Consider the following 26,400-nt stretch of genomic DNA (forward strand, 5'->3'; position numbering starts at 1 on the left):
CTTCTCCTGAATTGTTTAGTTTTTAGTTTTTAGTTGATTAAAGCATAGCACTACGGTTTTTTTCTCTACACATTTATGTTTGCTCAAGCATTTTTTTTTTATGTGCCTTATAAATTTAGACCTATTAAGGAACTTACATCATTAATCAACTGATTTATATGAGCTCTAGTACCCGAAAAGCAAATATGCCCTCAATGATTCTTGCAGTGTAGCAATTAAAAGTCATCCATAGAAGTGCACATTTAAAAGAGAACCTGCACTGTGGGACTTCCATCCTTTCATGCTGCTGCACAGAAATGGGAAAACAGTCTTACAAAACACTAATTGCTATGTGGATGATGGAATCTCCTGATTACAAAACCCACTGAGATAATGAATGAATGGAAGTGTAGGAGGCAGTGAAGAGAAATCAAGGAAAAAAACAGTAAATAAAAGCTATAATGGCAGTAATAAAAAAATGTATGTTCTGTAGATTAGAAAAGTTCTATACATTAGAAAAGTTCAGTTTGCCAAAAAGTGAATCTGTAGCATTATAGTAAATATTATAACTAATCCTATCACTGAACACTGATACGGTATTAAACAGTGCAAGTATATTACTGGACACTGATATAGAAACCATAACGCTTTGCCATTTAAATGCCAGTCCTTCATGCACTGCTAATGTTTAACCATTCCTATTTATAAGGCTGTAAATAAATGTTCACTGTTTTGCTATAATAAAGTATTGACATTAAATGCATTTACATAATTACCAGCATGGCATGTAAATAAAATCAGAAGTAGAGCTCGTTCAGGCTACATACCAATGTATTCAAGTGAGCCTTGCAAGGTATAACACTCAAAAAGCAAATAATCTCATATTGGCGGCTAATATTTCTTTATGTTAAAACCTAAGTATCATTTGACATGGATATAATAGTTCTTTCTCTAGGAAGGTCTGTTTGCTGTTTCACTGACTGCTACTTAACTGCTTCATATTTTGACAGTTTTTGCCTAATGTTTAGGTCATAAGCACATATTTGTTTGTTGTTTGTTAACCACATTACTGAACTTGTCCGTAAAGGACAATTTTCAGTAATGGCTCAGGCCAAAAAACACAGAACGTAAAAATAAGTAGCAAGATAAATGTTATAGATGCCTACAATAAATGAATTATCACACTAGTAATTAGACCCATCACTGAAACAAACATACTTGCCCTAGGTAACATTCAGTTAATCATCACTAAGAAATCCCAACTATACATAAGGCAGTTGACTTTCATTAAGCATTTGCATCAAGTAGTAATTTACGTAGCAGAGGAGGACAATATTGTTAATGGGAGCTGATACAGCACCCAAATCCATGTTTATGTTTTAGCTAGGAACACAATCTAAAAGAATAGGAATTGGCTAAAATCTTAGTATCTTGTAAAAAATATCTTCCATCTTATCTCTAAAAGAATTGGCTACAGAAATGGGAAGATGCTGAATGGATGCCAAAGAACATCGCTAGAACAACTGAACTAGCTGATCTCTAGCTACAATATTTAAAATTACAAAACACTTTGCCTACACACCTTACATTGCTATTATAATAGTTCCATTATCAATGTCCAGCTTTATGAATGCAAGGCATGTGCCCACACCTAAAGCTCAAATGCATTTTATATGCAGGTTATTTCCACAGATATCCCTACCGCTGCGGTTTACAAATATTGGGCCACTGCTTATAAGAAGCATTAATGTTTCACTGGATAATCAGAAGATGCTGATCAGACTTACATAGTTTGCTGCTCAATTCCAGCAAAGGGCAGCATCCTATGAATGTACTGACATTAAATAAACACTGCATAAAGTTCCTATTCACAATTTAGGGGGAGGATTTGAAATAATGGTTAAGGTTTTTAACATCATAGATACAAGATACAATATTTAAATCTGACCTCAATTTATTGGCTAGGCTTCAAATGGTCCTTTAGGGCAGTTAGTCTAACATTCACTGTTGAACTTATACATGTTACCAATCAAAATCATCAAATGGAATATGCTTTCAGAGCAGAAATCAGTATTAAGCCTTATCCCATACTTCACTGAACAAACTGTTTCTTCTTTAACAGACGGCACCAGCATTTTTATCCTGTCCTCTTTGTCTCAGTCTCTGTCTCTCTATCTCTCTCTTCTTGAAGAGAATTTAATTTCTGTGTCATTTCAGTTCATCACAGCATATCAGTCATATGCTATTTATTCACCGTTTCAACTTTTATCAGCAATTTTATCCAGTAATTCCTCCCCTAAGGCCATCTTTAAAATCCAAATTTCTTTACAATTTTGTGTTTTGTAGTTGTCACTTCCCAACTTGTGCACAAAAAACAGTGGTTTATGTTTTAATTCCTCATCATTTTCCAGAGAAGAGGGTTTGCCTAGTCAAAGAAGGATGAATCTTCACCTAGCTGACCATTCTAAAAAACACTTTTATCCCCCAGAGCCTCCCTCCACACAACCCCCTGACTTAAGTATGCTAGCTCCACATTCAAGCAGTTTGTGCAGTTGTGGATAAAACAGGAAAGATCTCACATACTGAATCACTGTCAGTGCACAAACGGAAATCACATTGAATGGCCTGATGGTACAAAATCTGTGGCTTGAATCACAAGCAGTGTCAGCAGGGGTATTGGTTGAAGCCAGCAGAGAGAGAGAGAGAGAGAGAGAGAGAGTGTGTATGTGTGTGTGTGTGTGTGTGTGTGTGTGTGTGTGTGTGTGTGTGTGTGTGTGTGAGTGTGTCTGTGTGTGTGTGTGTGTGTGTGTGTGTGTGTGTGTGTGTGTGTGTGTGTGTGTGTGTGTGTGTGTAAGAGAGAGAGAGAGAGAAACTTACTTAATTTGGAGAGACAGCATGACATTAAAGACCACTCCACTAATTTAGGGGCTCTGACCAGTGACTGTATACATGAAGGCTCCTAACATTACATTCCTGAACTTCCTGTATATGAACTCCCTCTGCCTGGGTACTACAAGGCTGACTCTCCCAAATGCAGAAAGGCTCACTCTGTGATAGGTTATGTTGTGGATAGTCTGCAAAGGAGTAATTGGGTGATCAAGGGATGTGCAGATGTGGTAACAAAGAGAATGTCCAATGAGCTAAACAGGATTGGGTAAGGAAGGGAGAATAGAAATCACAATGATTTTCTATGCAGCAACCATTAACTTCAAGATCAGCAAATATATTTGACAAGTTAAACCCTCATCTAGTTAATACTTGACAAAGAACAGGGTAATGCCAGGATATGCAGCATTCTTTCTAGCACTTGCTAACAGTTGAAGCATCATTTAGACAGTTTCCTCCTAATTATGGAGGCCATTATTGAATCCTCAGGTGCCTTTATTAGAGCTTGCAGTAATAAGTCCTTATAAAGTATATATATATATATATATATATATATATATATATATATATATATATATATACATACATACACACACACACACACACACACACACACACACACACACACACACACACACACACACACACACACACACACAAGTATGACACTTATGTCATTGCAGTCTCAATGTGGTATTAGTTTTAAAGCCTTTTATGTCTTACTGTTGCCAGCACTGTTCCAAATAAGAATATTTGTCCGCTGTTTGGATTTTACGTTTGTGATCTCATTTCTCCAATATCCTAATAAAACTCTTATTCATAGTACCAGTTGTGTTTCTCTCCTCTCATATCCTGGGCATATACATTAAGGACTTGAGTTTAGAACTTACTGACACTCAGTTCAGGGCTGGGCAGGAAGGTCAAGAATTGTTTTGCCTGATGATTGCAAATGGGATCAAGTCCTTTATGTAAGGCCTTGTTCCATCCCCACTTCACATACACCCATCATTAGTCCTGTAAAATGTACATGTTAACTGCAGCCATTGTCACTAACCCAGGCAGCATTGTGGCACAGTGGATAGTGCTGCTGCCTCACACTAAGAAGTTCTCCGGTTCGATTCTCAGCTGGGACACTTTCTGTGCAGAATTTGTATTTTCTGTCTGTGGTTGCATTGGTTTCCTCCAGGTGCTCCAGTTCCCTCCCACTTTCCAAAGACAGAAGACAGATTGGACACACTAATTTGGCCATAGGTGTGAGTGCATGTGCGAGTGTGTAGTATGGAAGAACAGCCACAGCAGGGTTAGCCACCTGATGATGTGAACTTTGGCTGTAGATGATTGTCGCTGTTAAAGTGACACCCCAACCCCATGTGTAGAAATGGAAAAAGGGGTTGTGAGAGATGCACTTATACAGCCAAACTGGAAGCTAAAGCTCTCTTCACCCAAGACTGGACTAAACAGTCAAGAGGAGAAGGTAGACACTCACACCACACCACACTCATCACATCGTCCCTCAAAACCTACAGCTCCAAAACACACACATAGAAACACAAAACACGCACCAACATTCATGGAGGCTGTCAATAAAAATTTGCCCAAGCAACAGGGACCTTCAAAGCAGAAAAGCAAGCAACCTCCACCCCCCCATCACAACCCAAATGACACATAGCCCACAAACTCAGTGTGCCACTCAACCACAGCCCATAAAGCATAACAACATACCCAACACTCTAGTTATAAGTGATTCTATAGTCAGGCACACTGATGTTCCACACACCAGCCTAAACAAGGAGAAAGTTACTGTCAGCTGCCTGTCAGGTGCCAGGATCCACCACATAATGCACACACTCAGGTCACTCCACAATAAGTATAAATATGACTCTATCATTGTCCATGTTGGTGTGAATAACCTGAGATGTACCTCCCTGGACTACATGAAAAGAGACATGGAGGAGCTGTCCAATCGTGTAGCCCAGTCAGGTATGACTCTAGCCCTGAGTAGCATCCTGCCATCACCCAGAATGATACCACAGTACAAGGACAAAATCATTGACTTCAACAATTGGCTAAGCTTCTGGTGTCATTCTAAGGGCATCCAGTATCTATCTGCCTAGGATAACATGATCGACAGAACACAATGCTTTGCCAGAGATGGCCTGCACCTGTCGCTCTTGGGATTCCAGATACTGGCTAAGGCTCTTGCCACCCCTATAGTGCCTTTTTTAGGCAAAGTTTAAATGACAAATTCACCACCATAACAGGTACAAGCAAGCAAAATCTGAGTGTAATGCTACTCAGTGCTAGAAGTCTAAACATCAAAATGCAGTCACTCGAAGCACTCCTTAAAATGGATAACAATGACACCTGTGCAGTGACAGAGACCTGGTTCAAGGCTCCAGATAGCACCCCTGCATTACCAGACTATAATTCATACCACACCTTTCGGCCACCTAACCTGCACCGAAACACTAAAGGTGGAGGCGTGTCTATATTCATTAAGGATAGCCACACCTCCAGGCTAGTTGCTCAGAATAATGCATCCGAGATTATCCAAGTGCAACTAACTCTGGGCAAGAGCACAATCAAAATTGTAGCTTACTACAGATCCCCCACCATGCCCCAGGATTCCCACTCCTCATTTCTTGATACACTGGAAAATATAAGGGTACAACCTAACACCCTAATAATGTGTGATTTCAACTACCCCACCATTAACTGGGCAAACTACTCATGTGCCAACTCTTTTGCTCCACATTTTCTGGAATTCATAAATTCCAACTCCTTGAGGCAGCAATATCCTAGACCTGGTCATTACCAACATGGGCACCGGTGTTCCACACCACAGGTCAATTCCTCGTTGGTCAGATCCAACCACAAACTAATCACCCTAGACATCTACATCCTGCCCCCACCCCCCATTAGGGAAACCACTGTAAAATATTTCTCCAAAGCCAACTTCATGCTTCTTAAGACAGAAGTGGCAAACTTCACGACACCCATGCATACGAACGATAGAGGTATGACTGCTGAATCCTACACAAATGCACTTTATAAGCACTTACACGAGTGCATGAATCATGCAATCCCTAACAGATTCAAAATCCTATCCTCCAAAAAATGGAAGCCAATCTGGTAGCCCCTGCTATAAACAAACTCTACAAAAGAAGAGTAAAATCCCATGATTGGAGGAACTCCCTGGTCAGCATCAGTAGGAAGCTGAGATCCCTCATAAAATCCCCCAAAGCTAGTTACAAAAACAAAATCGCCACTGATTCTAAAGACAAACACAAAGCAATCTATAGCTATGTCAAGAATCTCAATGGCAACACTCAGATCTGCTTTGATTTACAGCACAATGGCACTAAATATGCAGAACCAACTGATATTGCCAACATCCTGGCAGATAGGTTCAGTGCTAACTTTACCCCCCCTCTCACCCCCTAAAAAGCCCATCTCTATATTGGAAGAATGCAAAGTTCCTGTAATCCTGGCTGCACAGGTAAAAACCACACTCTCCAAAGCCAAGAACACAGCATCCTTGGAACCTGACAACATCCCAGGCTGCATTCTACATGAACTACAGAACAAACTGGCACCCCACCTAAGTACCATGTTCAATTATAGCCTTACCTCAGGCTTTGTGCCCACTGAATGGCACACAGTGGCGGTTATCCCACTCCACAAAAGGAGAGCCACCACAGACCCCAGGAACTACCGCCCCATTAGCCTGACGAGCCTGGTCTGCAAAGCTATGGAATGTATCATCATGGAACTTATAAACAATGACATTGGTAATCTCCAAACTCTGGATCCCACCCAGTTCGGGTTTTAAAAGGAAGATCATGTCTCCTAAACCTGATAGATTTCTTTGAAGTGGTCACCAAAGCAGTAGATGAGGGAAAGGTGGTTCACACAGCTTATCTAGATCTCGCCAAGGCTTTTGACACCATCCCCCACTCTGTAATTATAGATAAACTCACTAAACTAGGTGTAAATCCCTGTGTCACAAGATAGGTTGCCAACTGGCTCATTGACAGAACCCACACTGTGAAAGTAGCAGACTCCAAATCCAACTTCAGACCAGTGACAAGTACAGTACCACAGGGTTCAGTCCTGGGTCCTCTCCTGTTTGGTATCTACTTCTCTGAAGTACAGGCTAACACAGAAGATCTTTGGCTGATGAAGTTCGCAGATGACTGCAAACTAGAAGCCATAACTGAAACTCCTAACAATGTGGACATTCTACAAAAGGGCCTCACTGAGACAGATGCCTGGTGTCAAAGCCAAGGCCTCAAGCTCAATGCCAAAAAGTGCATTGTCATGCCTTTTGGTAAAAACTCTGTACCCATGAACTACCACATAGGCGGTAGTCTACTTAACATGAAAAGTGTGATAACAGACCTTGGGACACAGGTGGACAGTAGTCTCTCCTTTGATAATCACATTGCCACAGTAGTCAGGGAATCCTTCTTCGTGGCACACATCATCACAAAAGGTTTCTCATCCAGGAAAAAAGAGGTCATTGTTCCCCTCTACTCATCACTCATTAGACTCATTATAGGGTACAATGCCCCTTTTGGTATGTACCTCACAAGACATCTACAACAACTGGAAAGACCACAGAAATACCTCACAAAGAAGATTATTGGCCTCAAACAGATGCCCTACGCAGACAGCTTTACTCCATCGCATATCGCCTACCCAGAGGCAATCTCTGCCTAACATACTAAGCTATGTCAAACCCAGGGCTGTTGGACATGCTCCACTTAAAGAAATCCCAATTCCTCTGAGCTACACGCTCTAGGGACCTAAACCTTGTTACCACAATAAACAGAACATGCTGCACTATTCTCTTTTTTTTCTATTATACCTTTAAACTCAGGTTTGTTTTGGAGCAGTCTTCCTGTTTAGTCATCTCTTTATCTCTCCTGGTCTTTTATATTTACCATTTAATATGAAAATAACTATAATATTGGCTTTTGCTTCTTTCTTCCCTCAACAAGTTATCAACCATGGGATTAAGATGCGCCCAGTACATTTTACTGTTCCTTACTCTTTTAGCAAGCCAGCCCTATAGCTATCTGTAAAAATGCATTCCATTGCAAATGTAAGGATGCATACATCAAGCAAGCAGCAATCATGCCCAAATGTTTGGGCATTACAGAAGAGTCAGACTGCTGCATCCCAAACCTGGAAGGTATGTTATTTCCCTGTCAGGCATTATTGGGCAAAAAAATATATATATTACATTATTAGCATATATATTTTTAGTTATATTTTTGATATAAAATAGTTCCTTCACCAAAAATATGAAAGTTGATATAGGACATTTAATTATTGTTAAAGTATTTTAGATAAAAATGTAAAAGCTACACAAAAAATGAACCAATAAATAATCTGTGTACTGAAGGCAATACCTATGATGTATTAAAAGTAGCATGCTACCACGACACACACACACACACACACACACACACACACACACACACACACACACACACACACACACATATAAACACAGACACACATGCATACACACACACACACACACACACACACACACACACACACACACACACACACACACACACACACACACACAAAGACAAGATTAATTCCTGAAAAAAGCCTGCCATGGAGAATGCTTTACATAGATTTTTATCTAGATCAGGGTCACAGGAGCACTGGCTCTGTTTTTTTTTCCTTTAACTGCCATACTTTTTGTCTTTTCATATTTTATTTTGTTCAGTGTTCCTATCCTGCACCGGAGCACTCAGCTTTCCTTGTTAATAATATGCAAGCAGTTATGCCCGATTAATTTTCTAGTCCCATCAAAACAGTGTCAGGATAGCAATGTGGCAAGAGGACAAGAGGGCAGTATACAAGTGCCTCACAATTTATTTCAGAAGAAATGATGTAAAAGAAAAATGTTATTTTTTGACTGAATTGTTTGTTAATACAAAATATAATAAAGTAGAACTGGATAAAATTGCAAAGTATGTTTTCAAAACTAATAATTATCAGCCTGTCTTAAGAGTTGGTTTGCCAGACAAAGAAGATATTGACTATAAGAACTAGACCATTAGCTTTCCTGTCCTCATTTCTGTAGACAGTATAGCAATAAAAAAGTGATCACACAAAACTGGAATGTTACAAATGGGGATGATGGTATGTTTAGAGCTCTGGATTCTAGACCTTTATTTACCAACAAAAATGGAGCAAAAGGTATTTTTTATTAGTTATAAATGCAAGTACAAATTCATTCCACTACCTGGCTCAAAGCTGATTTCAAATTTCCATTTGTTAACGTACGAGTACAAAGCCTAAAGAGAATAAAAATCAAACTGCATGGTGGAGTCTCACCACCTAAAATGTCTCAGTTATGGCTCTTACTCAGAGCGACTGCAACACTTCAAAGACTCAAACATTGACATTAGTGACTTTTGTGAAGTGTCCAATTTTCACCACTCTATAAATTTGTATTGCTACAATCTGTTTTCTTCTACAGTTGTACTCTCTATTTCAGGACTATGAGTGCCCACTGGCATTGCGCCCCTCATTTGGTCACTATATCATCTGTACATGAGAGTCACACTCGCTCCTTCATACCAAAAGCAGGTTAGACCAATCTGCTCAGTAATAACCCCTGGAATCCACTTGGAACCTTCCCATGTCATACCAAAAAAACACACTGAATCTGACGTATGCAATGATTTCTCTTTTAAGGAAAAGTAAAAGCATACACAGACTACAGTAAAATGCATGCCCACACAAGTCCAGAACAATGTAAAAGTTTATTAATCTACTCAAAATAAAGCAGACAAGATTTTGGAATAATGTATTATTTTCTAACTCATCATTAATACACAAAAACATCATCTCTTATTTTTATAACTGTTTTCCATAAAAAGAACTGTGTAAGTAAACTTAAAATAACAGTAACTCTTCAAATAGGTTACTGTTGCAGTAGCCTAAGCCAGTGGCATAGCTAGGTCAGGGTGACAGAGGCAACTGCCCTGGGCACAAAGTGTTTGGGGGCACAATCAGCCCATCCTGATTGCTCTTTAATGCGATACCGGTTTTAAAAGCCAGTCTTGCATTTGTGGTCAAATCTTGATGCTGTAGTGCTCTGTGTGTTGTCTAAACTGTAGCAAACAGTTAGCTACAATTTAAAAGTGAAACTTTTTTTTAACTAAAATCTGAGTTTAAACAGAAGATTTTAAGTAAAATATGAGTGCCATGGTGCTCCATGCAGGTAGTGTTTAAACTGTAACAACTGTATGCTACACTGTAGCAAGCAGTTTGCTACAGTTTAAAAAGACATTTTTATTTTTTTTTATTTTTAAACTAAAACATGAGCACTGAAGCACTCCATGCAGTCAGCTATAAACTGTAGCAACTGATTGTTACAGTTTAAAAGAAGAAATGTTTTTCTTTTAATAAAATACGTTAATGGAGGGTTGGGGGCAGGACCTGGAAATGTGACCTGAATGGCTGGGCAGGGGCATGGCATATATCTGGCCACAAGGTTGGTGTGCCAGTAGAAACAACGGCCATTTTTTTTTTCTGGGGTGCTATGCATAGATCTAATCACTTATGGTTATTACATAGGGTTCGTATTAGAGTGAAGTGACTTTTTTGCTCTTCACTTGAGGAGCAGAGGGGTGAGACACTGGCTTACAGTACCAGCCGGGGTACTAACTGAACCAACTACACATCAGGCCTAAGCTATATAAATCATATCATGATAAGTATGCAAAACTTCAAGGCACCTTCCACATAAGCACATGCCCAAGGAGGCACAAGACTCTACCAGTATGAATGTAAACATACAGGCTCTAAAACTTCAGAGCTTTGTTGCCTCACAAAAAAAGAGATATTAGAGCCCTAAAGTAGTAGGAGAAAAAGGAAAGGTATGGATAAGAGGGCCCCACCCTAGCATGTTGCTCAGGGGGAGAAAAATAAGAACTAATAAGGAGAATTCCAGGACCACAGGGTGGGAAGAAAGGAGGGTGTTAATACTGCACATCTATTGTTATGATAAGTTTAATTACACAGCTGTACTATGTTCATCATTAGATCACTGCTGCAGTAACCTAAGCTCTACAGGATGCTTCCCAAAGTTTATATAGTCTGGGAGGGAGCTAATCCTAGAGAATAATCCTCGCAAAATCTGTTCTTGATCTGGAGAAGGAGTCAATTTTACAATATTTTGTTAAAGTGTGTACGGCTGACCATGTTGGCACCTCTAGAATATTTCTAGAGTCCTCCCTTTTCCAAAGAGCTCTAGAAGTAGCCACAGTCCACACTAGAGTGGGTTTTGAACATGGTGAGAAGGATCTTTCTGTGATGACAATAACAGGATTGGATAGCACGGGATAACCATTTGGAAATAATCTGTTTTGACACTGTTTGTCCCATCTTACCTTCATGGGCAATGAACAACTGATTAGAATTTCTGAAGTCCTTTGTTTTTTCATTGTAGTATCTGAGTTGTCTGCAGACATATTCTCGTCTTTATTTTTTTGGTCCAGGAAAAAAAAACAGGAAGATGAATAGGCTGATTTAGACTGAATTCTGATACCACTTTTGCCATAGAGGAATGGTTCATTCTTAAGGATACCCTAGCCTTATGAAAATTAAGATATGGTTGGAGCATCATAAGAGCTTGTAACTCAGACACTCCTAGCCAAAATTAGAGCAGTGAGTAATATTGTTTTCCTGAATGAGGAACTTTAAAATCAGCCTTATGAGCTGGTTCAAAAGCAAAAAAGTATAAATTTTTCCAGTACAACATTAAGATTCTGAAGCTGGGGTCACCTGTTTTCTTGGTGGGAGACTGTGTAGCACCCCATCCAAAAATGATTTTACCTGAAATAAATGGGAATCTAATGACAGACAAGCAGAAATGGCAGAAGGATGAATCTTGATAGATAAATAAGAAAGACCAAAATTTACCAAATCACACAGATATTGGAGAACCAAAAGAGTTTCTGTCTTTAAAAGATCTTGGTTCTGTTTGTGGTACCAGCTAGAAAAAGTCTTCTATTTGGCGAAATACAATTATTTAATAGCATGTTTCTTAGCAGCATTTAATATCTACAATATGTCCTCAGAAAATAGATGCTTGAGAAGAATTAAAATTCTATTATCCAACCCTGTCAGATGAAGAATTTCTAGATTGGAGTGAATCGCATATCTCTTGTCTAAGTAAGTTGTGAGTAAGTTCATCCTGGTGGGAAGTTTATTGTAATTGCTCTTGACCATTTTTGTAACAAAGGAGAAACACTGTTGATTGGGCCAAAAAGGGAATCATCGATAATATATTTTGAGAATATTTTAGGATTTTTAAAAGAACTCTGGTTATCAAAGGAAATGTGGTAGCATAAAGAAGCACTCCCATCCACAGGATAGAGACAGCATCTGTCTTCTAAGCATTTCTACAAGGAATCCTGGTGCAGAATGTTTTCAATTGATTGACAATAAATGGAGGCAAACAGATCTACTCAGGTAGTTAACCACATGTGGATATAGCCTAGGAGACCCCACTGTTTAATATCTACTCATGGGCGAGTGTCCTGGTTCTGCTCAGAATAAGTGTCACAGTATTATTTCTGAGGAATGTAAGTAGCCTGAAGTAATACATTGTGCTATACTGCACATTTATGTAGAGAAACAAGCAAAGTACCTGGATACATCTGGGTGTAGAGCACAACATTATTTGAAAAATTCAAAAAATCACAGTCAAACACCAGAGCACATAGCCACAGGCTAAGAATATTTAATTGGAAGTAGTAAAAAAAGATACATATAATAACAATAATAAAAATTAAAATAAAAAGGGGGGGGGCATTTATAAATCAATGCTTCAGCCTACGTGCTAGTAGGAAAGGTTTCAATGTAACTGCATCATTTATTCCTGGTATTTTATCAGCCCCAAACTGAAGAATCCACTTCTGTTCAGCTGACTCTGTTCTATTCTTTATGTCACCCCCCTTTGATATTGTCAGTAACCACTTCCAACACAAAAAATCTAAACTTATTTTGTGGACCAAATTCTGTAAAGTGTTTTGCTAGGGCATGCCCATTCCTAATATCTCTAATATGTTCTAAACTACGCTCTTTAAAAGAGCAATTAGTCTTTCCGATATAATACACATGGCAGAACACACAGTAGCTAAAATAGACTACATTGCGGGTCCTGCAATCGGCATAGAACTTACACTCTATTTGGAAACCCTCACTAGGGTGCCTATAGCTGGGTCCCACATGTATATGACTACATGCAGAGCTTCCCCTACATGAATAAGTCCCAAACCTCTATGGATCAACAGAAGTGCCATATTTGTAAGGTCTATAGAAAAGTTGTCTCTATAATGATAAATTATTCATAAAAGTAAAGAGGGGCTTATCTTCATCTCTTTCCCTGAGTTGAACTGACGCTTGTAATATATTCCAGTTTTTCTTAAATATATCACAGAAAACACTGACATTACTAGAGTATGTCAGTGGAATTCTGATATTATTATAGTCATTACTCTGATTCTTATTCTAAGTATTCACTACATCAGAAAAATAGGGTCTACCCTTAGATTCTCACTCTTTAAGACACTGATTAATACAGTGGTCCAAGCTATAGGCACCCTAGCGAGGGTTTCCTAATAGAGTTTTATGCTGCTTGCAGGACCTGCAATGTAGTCTATTTTAGCTACTGCGTGTTCTGCCATGTGCATTATAACAGTAAGAGCATATTTTAGAATATATTAGAGACATTAGGAATGGGAAAGATAGTACTGCCCTAGCAAAACACATTACAGAATTTGGTCCACAACATATGAAGTCGCTTTCGTGACTTTTGTTGTATTTGTTTCAATGGTTTTCTATAAAATGGCTCTAGACTAGAGGGGGAAATTACTGTTATATTTTGGTACAGGGGACTGAAAATTTTCTATACCCTTTCAATCACTTCCAGCTTTCATCAAATCTCTTTAGAACATCCACAGATACAGTGCCTAACAAAACCTCTTTCTACAGAAGAGTATTAAGAATTTCAGATTTGACATCTTCAGGCAAAGTTTGGGTCTGTAACCATGCCAACCTATGTATGACTGATCCAACTGCTGAAGCCATGGACACTACATTACCAACAGCATATGAACATCTTTGGAGTGTTTGGTAATTTAGTGACTGAAAAAAGCCAATAAAGCAAATGGGATTTGAACTCTGAACTGGGTAAATGAGCAATAGCCTTCTTAATATCAGCAAAAGATGACAAAAGAAATTTGGGCATATACACCTGGCAACTGACTACTTTTAATGATATGGTTGAAGAGATGTAAACCTTTTTCCTGGATCTGTCAAACCATCCTTGTCAAGAAATGCATTAGAAGGTATTTAAAGATTGAGGTTTGTGATAAAGGGATTACTGAATGGTCAGCTATGGAATTATGAAAAAGACACAGGTGAGACTGAGGAACCATATACACTTTATCACATTTTCTAGGAACAGGAGGTTGGCTATCAGGAGAAGTAAAGGTACTGAAACAGCTGGGGGGTATAGCCACTGATTTGTTGAGCTTCTGCCTCGAAAAGGTCATAGTACATTGCTGAGTTTCAAAGATCTTTTTATGTTCCTATTTAAACAAGTCTTCATCCTCCCAGTAGTATCGGAGATGGACAATTCTTCCACAAGGGTATCTGAAGAAATCTTTTCTTCAGACTGCGATTCCAAGTTTTCAAGAGAAGAGACCTAGGAACCATAGTATAAACCAACCTCTTCTATATCAGAATCAGACTCTAATCTGAAGGAGGAGCTCTCTTTCTTTTTGAATGAGTCTGGGATGAAGAAACAGTGTGAAGTGATTTAAACATTTTGAATAAATCTTTAGCAAAATAGAACCATTTTTCTTTTGTTTCTTTGGATGTAGAGGTAGAGGGAGTGGAGAGGTATTGCAGCTTCTGAGACTTTTTCTTAGCAATCTCTGTAGAAAACATCAGCTCAGATGTCCCGGTCCTTTACCCAGATGCTAAGCACCTGGACAGTAAAAGTTATCTTAGGGACATTGCATCCCTTCTGAATCAAACAAGCATTGTTCAATTGTGTCTGCATTGGATGTATGTCCAGCCCTTGTGAATCTGCTAAACTCCCAACTCTTACTGGCTTCTCAAGGAGCAATACTAGAGGGGTCAGAAGCAGCCAATTAATGGTCCAAGGGCTTCAACATGGCCACAGAAGAGTCATCTGTCAAGGTCTGGGAAAGAAGGGATGTTTCAGATGGCAATGCTGAGCCCTTTCTAACTACTTTCCTGTTCTTGATGACCAAAGGGGAGAGGTCAGAGGTAGCAGTGACAGACTCCACAGCAGGCCATGAAAGAGCTTTAAGCCACTGGTTCCTGACAAAGAGTTGGAGGAATTAAGATAGACCCTAAGGGTTTATGATTTAAAAGATAAAAGGGGAGCACAAACAGTCATTCTATTCCTCACCTAAATAAAAGCCTGTGTGGGAGTTTCTTTAAGGTATTTGCCATCTACACAAGTACTTCTCCTTTCTCTCAGACATAAGCCAAAAACAATAAAACCTTTCACAGATAAAAGCAAGGAGAGTCCCCAAAGGGATTCTTATTAGCCCAGTTTCTTGACACTAACCACCCACAAACTACTGAAGATTCAGCAAAGTGTGAGGCTTACTGGTAGCTTCAATGGCAAGAAATATTTGGTGCCCATATATCTACGTTTATGTCGTCACACTGCAGGACATCCTTGAATGTACAGGTGTGTTGAAGGTGCCTTGAAGCTTTGGATACTAGATGGATGTCTGATTCATAGCAAGATATATCCTGTATAGCTTAGACAACAGAGATCTAATGATGAGCATTCGTGTTCCAGTTAGCTTTAATTTCTAATCTATTTTAGAACTAAATTGCTGCTAAACAAAAGACCAGAGTCTAAAGCTTACTACATAAGTAATAGATAAGTTAAATCTTATTGGACCACCAGTTATTGATTGCAATTTATGCAAATGAAGTGTAAACCGAAGGACTGTTTTTGTCTTTTGCTGGTAGTTTGGAAAATGTAACATTGTACTGAGAGCTTGACTGCTTTGTTTTGAATGCATGCATACACTTGTAAGCTGTTCTGTACTTCCACGTTTTATCACCTTATTATTTTATAATGATTTTCTTTTACCATCCTGTCATGCAGAATTTTCTGTAATTTTCTATAAATGTTTTGTTCTTACAGCAGCACCCAAATCTGGACTAATTTGGTCTTGTTTTGAACTATGCAGGAAGTGACCTGTTATATAGATATGTGTACACCTGTACTGTAACAATGTAGATGATGTATGGTAAAACAGATAGGTATGCACCTGTATTGTAACTCTGCAGGTGACTGACCTGTAGTATGGGTATGCAAGGTCCTGTATGGTAAATGCAATAAAGGGGATTTTTTTTTCTCTCAGTACTGTACTTCAACAGCATTTTAATTATAGCTTTGAACTATTTTGACAGATCTTTCTGCTAATCACTTGTAGAAAGATGATGAAGTACATTTGTGAAGTCAGCATTCCATTTTTAATGAAACAGCATTCTTCTGACGTGATTTGAGAATAATTATTCATAACTGCATTGCATGGTAACCAATAAGCAGCATAGAATCTTTTCTCACTACTCACAGTAGCTTGATACATAATGCGACTAATATAATGTATTTCCAACTATTTCAGATAGATATCCATATAACCAGTAAAATCAACTTCTATCTATTTCAAACAGATATTTGTAGGACTTGTAAAATCAATAAGTATTCTTCTCTATCATCCTTATAGAAATTTACTTGAATACAACAATGCTTGTCTAGGCATCTTTTACTGTATTTCACATTGCACACGTTCTTTACTCAAGCATTTAGTTTCTTTAGCAAAATTTGCCCATCATACAAATTTTCTTGTCAGGATCTTTATTGTCACAGCAGCAGAATATCCAACGTGTTGTTCCTGAGGGAATGCGTTTCTCAGTTTCTACAAAGTAATAACTCTGGTTCCCAGTCAGAGATAAACTTTCTCGATTCCAGTCTGATCTTCTCTCTGACATACTTTTTAAATGTCATCCACTGCATGAGACCAACATCACAAAAGCTAATGCAGTCAGTATTTGTACCCTTTTTTGTTGTAGTTTCAGCTTTCACTGGACTTTCTTGTAAATATTCTATAGTAAGAACATTTAAACATTCTGCAAAACTTTATTTTATTTTTTATTTTATTTTATTTTATTTTACATTTGTTAACCGGGCTAGTCTGACTGGATATATTTCCATTTTCAGCAGAGGCCCGGGGAGAAAAGCTCCACATAGACATAGTAACTATTACATAAGATACAATAAAGAGCAGTATAAAAATTATACTGTATCAGGAAAATATTATACAAAAAATCAAACTTACTAAAGACAGAATAAACAGTTATACAATATGAATTGGCACTGAAATTCTTCCTTGCCATAAACTCATAGGAGTAAGGCTCCCAAATGTTAAAGAGCTAGTTCCGGTAACTTCCGGTAACAAAAGGTGTGGAGTTTGATTACTTTCACTTCCATTTGCCTGCTGTGTGACTGTGAGCAAGTCACTGACCCCTGAAAAGAGACACTTGTGCCCCGTGGACTTAACCAGTCAATACACGCATAAAAAAAAATCTGTATTTGGTTTGTTAGTCATACACTGATAAAAAGATTGTTGATTTACAGATGCTTATCTGAGAAGATTTATTGCAATTTAGCTCTACTGAAAATATGCATTCATCACAACAAAGAACAAAGAGAAAATATTTTCTGAAGGATGAGGGATCTACGCAAGATTCTCAACAAGGAAATTGCACTAGTGAGATGAGTTTATATTTTAAACCTACATGGTGGCATCCAAACTCTCCATAGAATATTGAGTAGGTGGCAAATTTATTTCATTTAAAGTGGGTGGGGAGGGTGGATTTCCAAAGATGTGCAAGTCTGTTTGCACATTAAATCCTGGAACTTCCTGAAAGATGGGGAAAGGAGGCTGTCCTTTATATTTTGATTTCCTTAAGTATACATTAACATAATTTAGTGAAGAAATGATTATGTTACTGCTGAGGTATGCAGAGTATGTTTGCAACTTAAAGAAGAAGTATGTATTTGCATGATGAAAACACATTCCTGCAGCAGATATGACGTCCTCCTTTCTGAATGTTTTTAGTTTCATTTCATAAACTGATCTATGATGATTTTTTAAACAAAAATTATTTTAAATGTGTTCATCCTAAAACTGCAGAGATATTATGTGAGCAATCTGAAAAACAAAAGGTAACTGCTACATTATATTTCACAGACTATTTTTCAAAACATGGTAACAGAATAAACATACAGAGTTAACTTCATTTGTTGCCCCTAATGTGCAATGGAAAATATTTCTATTGATAACTTTTGCTTTTATCTGCTATGAATATTCTGAATCACTTAACAGCCCCACTTGTAGTAACATTCTTCATTCATATTTTCATAGCTCACATAGATGGCAGCAAAGCAGGTTTACTCCAAAAGATATAAAATAAGATACAGTAAGAGCTTCTACTATTTTTGCAAACAAGAAAAACATTTGGTGAGATTTTCCCATCTCCTAATGTGGCATGTAAGTAAAGAATGAGAACCACATCTACGTATACAGTACTGTTAGGAAATGGATTCAATGCCTGTCAGCCTGGCTTAAGACATGCAACTAATTTACCTACTTAGCAACATTTAGGCTGTACTTTTTACCATAGGGGGTACAGCTGCTGAATTGGAAACATTCTGTCTGCAGTGCCTTTTTTTTTTTAGATAAGAGCGCATTTCACCTAAAATAATATGTAGCAAAAATACCTACAATAGGCAGGGTCTATGGTGCAGAGGAAGACAAGCCCTGACTGCGACCCAGGCATCCTGTGTTCATTTAGCAGCACTGGCATTTGCTGTAGCTGGCATGAAGTGGGGAAGAAATGAAGGAACACTACCTGCTTGCCTGTTCCAGGAGGAGGAGGAGGGTGTGACTGTGGGTGACGTGCAGATGGGGCAGGGCACTCTTGTCAGCTTCCCGACGAGAAGAGGATTTGGAATGTCTGCCTGACTGGGGGAGTAGGCAAAAGAGGATGAGATGATCTTAAGGTCAGCTCATCCCTGCAGAACAGACCTCATTGCCCACCCCCAATTACTGACATATGCACCCAGGTTTAGGTAGGATTACAATGAAAACACTAACCTCATTTTTTGGCATTTCATCTCAAAGACATGCCTGTCATATCCCATAGGGAAGCTTAGTCATTACCAGTGTGACGAGGCCTGATGACTCAGTCAGGATGGTATAAAACAACAAGGTGACTCATACAGGATCAATGTGGCAGATCATATTGGTAAGGTAGCTTATAGGAGTCATGATGCAGTGGAGTGTCAGTACCTCACCTAGCATAACATGGACTGCTTGATTTGGCAAAAAAAATCCATTAGATCAGAGGAGAAGGTAGCTTTACTTAGTCTGAGAAGCTTAAAAAACTGCATAGTCATGAGGCTATCTCCTTTTTCTTTTTTCCCCATGAATTCATTTCTGTTGGGTTGGGGTTTGACATACCTCTGCTGCAGCATGGCTTCTCATGAGTTCCATCACCATCCCAGTCTGCAAGCACATTTTAATGGTTCACCTGGGTGGTAAACCCCTTGGGCCAGGGTCATCAACCCCTCCCTCAAGTTGATAACAGTGGTTCTTCTGCAAGAGGTGAGTGAGCCTGGAAGCTGCCACTTCTGCTCACAGAGGCAGACTACGTTTCACTGGATTTTGGTCCTCTTCCTATGTGCTGATGTTATGTACGAGACTGATGTTACCATAAGAGTGTTTACTGGGAAAGGTCATACCCTGGCTGAAGGACAGCACACTCCCAGACTTGCCTGCTAACTTAGTCTAGCTTTCCATTATCTCCTTATGTTCATCAACACCAGACAAGTGATCGACCTACACACACACGTACACACAAACACATGCACACACATTATGCCGAGATAATCCTGCCTAAGAATGGCAAGCAGGCTCTGCCTTGTCACCTCTTCCCTCCAGTGGCCCCAACAGGTACCCGATATACTAATCAAACATGGATTTCCTAGGTCACAGTCATGGTATTAACCCTCAAAGTCCATGGACCTTGTCAGAGACTGTTGATATCTGTTTAAAGATATTAAATCTGAACTTCAAATTCCAAGGTTCAACTTCTTTTCAGAAAAAAAGAGTACCACAATCTACCATACTCCCAATATAAGGAGTTAAGGCCTCTTTTTGGAAAGGCAGTGTGTAGTACATTGTGTTGTTTTGACTGTGCAACTCCACTTATACAAATTAAAAGTTAGTTTTAATTTGGAATGGCTGCATATACTGCTGGGACTAGGACACTTCTCTGAAATTCATTCCCACCACCAGGTGGACAGAAAAACTTGGGTTTTATTGCTTCAGCCCACTTAGACTAGTCTGCAATACAGCAGCAAAAAGACAAAACGGTCCTGGGTAAGGAGCCTTAAAAAAGTCAGAGCGTAGAATCAGTATAAAACAAATAAGGCTCACCACAGCAAACTGTATTCCAAATGGCTTTAATAGTAAAAAACTGCAGTCACAGTAAGCACTTTCACATATTACATACGCTTCATCAGACTTCAATACTGCCATAAAAAACAACTCCATTGTAAATATCCCATCAATTAACCCCATCCAATCATCTAAAAGACTTAATAATGACCTCATGAATAATTTACTACATTGAATTCAACTAAAACTAAGGTACCATCAATATATATATATATATATATATATATATAAAATAATAAATGGTAGTGCATTAATATATAATACATATTGAGATAAAAACTGTGTTTATTATCATATATAAAAACACTTTAAAAATCAGTGACTATAGGGACGTGCTGTTAAGAACGGTTTCAAAGTCACCTTTTAATTCAGGCCATGTGCCCTATGGGCTTGTAGTCTCATAATCCATCTATTCTCACATTCCTCAGTGAGATTTTTTTATATCACCTAGCCTATCAGTCTTTCTTATCATTTCTAGCACCCTAAACTTAAAATTATGTCTTGTACCAACACTCAATATGTGTCTCGCCAAAGCATTTCTCTTATCTTCTTTATTGATGGCGTATATATGTTCTCTGACCCACTCTCTGAGACTTCTATTAAATCTCACTGAGGAATGTGAGAATAGATGGATTATGAGACAACATGGGCTGAATTAAAAGGTCACTTTGAAACCGTTCTTAGCAGCACGTCCCTATAGTCACTGATTTTTTTATATATGATAATAAACATAGTTTTTATCTCAATATGTATTATATATTTATGTACTACCATTTATTTTATATATATATATATATATATATATATATATATATATATATATATATATATATATATATATATATTGATGGTACCTTAGTTTTAGTTGAATTCAATGTAATAAATTATTCATGAGGTCATTATTAAGTCTTTTAGATGATTGGATGGGGTTAATTGATGGGATATTTAAAATGGAGTTGTTTTTTTATGGCAGTATTGAAGTCTGATGAAGCATATGTAATACGTGAAAGCGCTTACTGTGACTGCTGTTTTTTACTATTAAAGCCGTTTGGAATACAGTTCGCTCTGGTGAGCCTTATTTGTTTTATACTGATTCTACTCTGCAATACAACATACTTGCAGTTTTATCTGTGCAGAGCACTGTCCATTTGTTCATTCTATTGCCCCTCTACCCCCCCCCCTCCCGAGACCCCATTTGTTAGCAGACACAATTTTCAACTCTTATGTGGAGAAAAGATTTTCTAAAGGAAGGGCTTATTGTTTTTTGGTGAAGTAAACTCAAGGTTGCTAACTAAACTACCAGCTCCACTCTCTGTTGCTATGCAACTTTGCTCACTGCCCTACACTTCATTCTCTCTAAACTTCATATCATTTCATTTGCAATTAAATGGTCCCTCCCACTCCATTAAATCACCAATAGAAACAATGAAGTCATTCAAGCAACTTTCCTTAGAACAGGTGATCATCCTGCATCACCTCCCATTGATCACATACAGCAATGCATTTAATGTATATATATCGATCATCTCCATTCTTCTCCCCCCTCCAACTTACTCAGGCCCCACATTCCCCCCACTAACCCATGCAAGATTATCAAATGTCAGTATCTCCCAGCTAACTATAATATCAAGCCACATATTCCCATTAAAAATATTCAAACTAAGAACCTAATTCACTTTATATCTAACTACAGTCGTACAACCTATAGTACTTAAAACCTACCCCATCATAAATCAGAAACCTCAACCCTGCATCTTAGAATTTCCTTCATTCATTATTAGACTTATACCACTAATATGCATGCTATTACAAACACAAAGTAATATCAAAACAAACCCAAGACTGATATGCGTTTCCTCACCCCTCCATTCCAAATCAATTAAACTACACAACAATACAAGCCAATTAAAAATTGTCATACTAAATCATCATCATCACCACCCCCCTTTTTTACATTTGGTGGTGGTCAACTGTCACCATCTCCCTTGATTTAATGCCACTCTCCTACCTTCTTCGACAGTCATACCTGACTATCACAGGTCTTCTCTCACACAGTCCATTTACCTCTTTGCTGGCACCCTCATTTCCTCTTATCTTCTTCCTGACTGTCCAACATCTTCTTCACCAAATAGTCTTTTTCTGTACATGTGCTTGAACCACAGTAGTCTGTTCTTTTTACCTTTTCTGCAACTGGAGCTACCTTGGCTTCTGCTCCAATGTCAGAATTTTTTCAAATGTCCCCACAATGTTCATCCTACCGCCAGTCTCAGGCACTTCATCTGTCTCACCTGTAGCTTCCCCAACTGCACTGCCTTTACTGCTCAGGTTTCTGTACCATACAATAGTAGAGATTACATCATGGTTTTGTACACCTTATTTATCAACTTCTTAGGCATTCTTCATACACCATCCCTGACACTCTATGCCATTTGTCTGCAGCCCCTCTGATTCTAGCTTTGGCCTCCTCATTCGGGCTTCCCTTTTCCTCATCCATGTTACCTCTCAACCTCTTAGTGCAAGAAATCTGGGCAAGGCCTAAAATAATGGTGAGACAAAGGTTCAAAAAATAGGGACAGATTTTAAATATTACTCTTATAAATGCAGAAAGTTGCTGGAGTAACATGATTTGTATTAGCATGCATTTCCTGAAAGATATATAGTGTGAAACCCAAATGCATGTCATTATTTAGAGACTTAAATCCTCAGTGATTTACCAGAAAACAAGAAATTGTATGAGGAACAGACCAAAAATATGAGGCAAAAATCTGGACATTCTGAAAAAAACTGGACAGTTGAGAGATATGTATCCACTCCTCCCAGATACTTGAAGCAGTTAACTTATTCTACTATTTCTCTTCTGTCTCAATTCTTAGCTGCTTCTGATTTCCCCCATTTGAACTCATTACAACTGTCTTACCTGTACTCAGGTTCATCCCATGTTCCTTCACTTTTGCATTCCATTATCTTATCCTTTGCTAAATTCTTACTCAAAGTCTGCATGTAATGCCACATCATCTGTTTACAGCACCTTTTTTGATCTGTCCCCCTCCAACCTGTTTGTTGATGTAGTCCATTGCCAGTATGAGCAGCAGTGGGCTCAGAGGTGATCCCTGATGCACACTGACCCCCACTGGGAACCCTTCTGTGAGATGAAACTCTATTCATACTTGAGTTATTGAGCCATTTTACATTGGCTGCACTAATTCTACCAATGTTTCTGGGACTTCTAAACAAAGCAGGAATGTCCAAATCAGTTTTCTTTGGAGCTTGTCATATGCTTTCTCCAAATCTACCAGTGGCCACAAGGACTCTCTTCCTCATCTCTAGCTTCTTCTCAATTTTCTGTCTCACTGCAACTATTGGATCTGTTGTGCTACATCCTGATCTGAATCCAATCTGCTCATTTCCCATCTTACTTTCTACTACTCTGGTTATTCATTTATCAATCATCCTCTCTAGAACTTTCTTGCAATGAGATAGGGGATTGATATCTCTGGACTGCCCACAGTTGTGGATGTCCTCTTTGTTCTTGTACACTGGCAATAATATGTTTATTCTTCAATTATCTGGGATACACCTTTCTCTCCATTCTGATATGAGCACCCTCAGGAGCCATTTCTCCCTTATCTCACCCAGTATCTTTATCATATCTGCTGTGACCTCATCTGACCTTGCTGCTTTCCCTGACTTCATTTTCTTTAGTGCTGTTCTTACTTCTTCTAGGGTGGGCTCCTCTTCCTCTTCCATTTCCACTGTAGGCTGTATCTGGAGTAGTATAGCTTCTGTGGGGTTTTCTTCATTCAGAAGCTGCTGGAAGGACTCCTTCCATCTGCCTTTGATGTCCTGTGGACTGATGAGCAGGTCATTGCTGGCATCCCTTACAAAGGGTATATGACTATCTTCTTTATATTTTTGTCTTCCAGCCTGATAAAGTTTCTTGTGCCATCCACTGAGGCACTTGCCAGAAGCTGGTAGAGTGTCTCTGATGCCTGTCCTTTGCTACTGCAACTCATGTTAGCTTCTGTTAGCCAGCCAGTATTCCTTCTTAGCCTTGTTCATCTTTCCTATTTTCCACTTTTCTGCATCCCTTTCTTTTGATGACTTTCTGGACTACTGCATTCCACCACTTGCTTTCCTAATGTATCTTATTTCCATACCTGGCTCAGTCACATATCTGTTTTATAGTCCTCACACATGCTGTTTTTGAGGTCCTGTCATTCTTCTTCAACTCTATCTATTTCCTCTTCTTCCTCAGGTGCTAGAGCCTTGAGTAATTCCTTGAATTTTTGTGTTTTCTCTACAGTTAGCTTCTAGGTTTTCAGCCTGATCTCTTTTTACCTTAGAGCCTTCTTTGACCACTGCTTGCAGCTGATTATGCAGTGGGCTGACTGTTTCACTGACAATGACTTTGCAATCACTGATTCTACTGCATGTCCTTTCCTTACTAGGAGAAAGTCTACCTGACTTGGATGCTGGGTTCTTTTGTATGTGATCTTGTGGCTGACTGTCTTGCTGAACCATGTGTTGGCCACCATTAAGCCATTTGCCAGACAGAAGTCTAGAATGGCTTCTCTTTATGTATTCCTGCTGCCCCATCATGTGGACCCAGGCAGTCTTCATGTCCTGTTCTGTCTGTCCCGACATGTGCATTCAGGTCACACATTATCAACACCAATTCATGGCATCCTGCTTTATGTAATAGGTCCTGCAAATGTTGTCTGAATGCATCTTTTCCTCACCATTATAATCCTGCTGTGGAGCATAAGCTAAGATTATGAACAGTGGCCTGTCCTTATACTGGGGTCTGATTGCCATGAGTCTGTCACTAATTCTGATGACATCTTTCACTGTCTTTTGAAGTCTCTCCCTCACCACAATTCTCACACCATTTCTACTCTGTCTTCATCATGAGTAGAAGACACTAGACACTGGATCCCACTGCACTGCCCTTCCATCTCCATTGTCTCCTGGATACAGAGGATCATGTGTCATACTATCATGTCATCCACTTCTAAGCTGCATCCTGTCAGTGAACCTACTTTGAGTGTTGCAATCCTTAGTTTATGTTTGGCAGGTTTATTGGCTTTATGTCCTGCTTTCACTCAACAGAGCTATCCCTGGTAACTCAAGTTGGGAAACTGAATACTGGCCGGTCTGCAGCTTATTGACCCTGGGCTACTGGGTTTATGCAGGCACACACTGGCCAATAGGGCCACATACACCCCTTCCCTCCATTAGCATGGATCCCTGGCATGGGTCAAATAGGACAAGTCCTCAACCCACCACGAGCAAAGACCCATGCCCATATGATGACATTAGGCTAGGTGACCAAATCACCTAAATCTAAGCTGAGTACACAGTCCATGATCCATGTTCTCCTATCTAGAGTAACTGTGCACAACAGCTGATGTCCAAACTGGTTGGTTTATGCAAGTCATCTCCTGTACAGCACCAACTAGAGTCTCTGCTGCTGCTGCCTACAACTACATTCTTGGGTAAGTTTGAGATGGAAGCACTCAGCTGGGAAACCCACAGAGTCACAGGGAGAACATGCAAACTCCCTACTGGCACCATCCTTTTACCTTGTACATAGGAGGTGAAGACCTTAACCATTATGCCAACCAGTATCTTACTAAATGCGAGTAGAAATAAAGAAATGAAAAAATCCATCAATGTGTTTTCAAATACCCTGTCCAGGTATCATAGGCATTACAGAATCACAGGCAAAAGAAGACATCCCAAGCTTCAACACTACTTTCTAGGATACAACTATCTCTTTAATGCATGGCCAGGAACAATAGTTGGAGGCATATCACTATGCCTGCATAAAGCTAACTTAAAAGTTACAAACAAGGTCCAAGCGTACTGTGAAAAACTGCGGGGCTGCCAGCCCAGCCAGACAGAATTTTGT

General features: G+C 39.0%; 1 protein-coding gene across 1 annotated transcript in view; it reads right to left on the reverse strand.

Annotated features, from left to right (window-relative positions):
* The window catches only part of LOC122787169 (guanine nucleotide-binding protein subunit alpha-11-like), a 191,162-nt gene that overhangs the window by 94,205 nt on the left and 70,557 nt on the right, over positions 1-26,400 (reverse strand). The window lies entirely within an intron of this gene.

The sequence above is a fragment of the Protopterus annectens genome, chromosome 13.part0 (genome assembly GCF_019279795.1).
Source record: "Protopterus annectens isolate FY-2018-M chromosome 13.part0, PAN1.0, whole genome shotgun sequence".
Taxonomy (NCBI): domain Eukaryota; kingdom Metazoa; phylum Chordata; order Ceratodontiformes; family Protopteridae; genus Protopterus; species Protopterus annectens.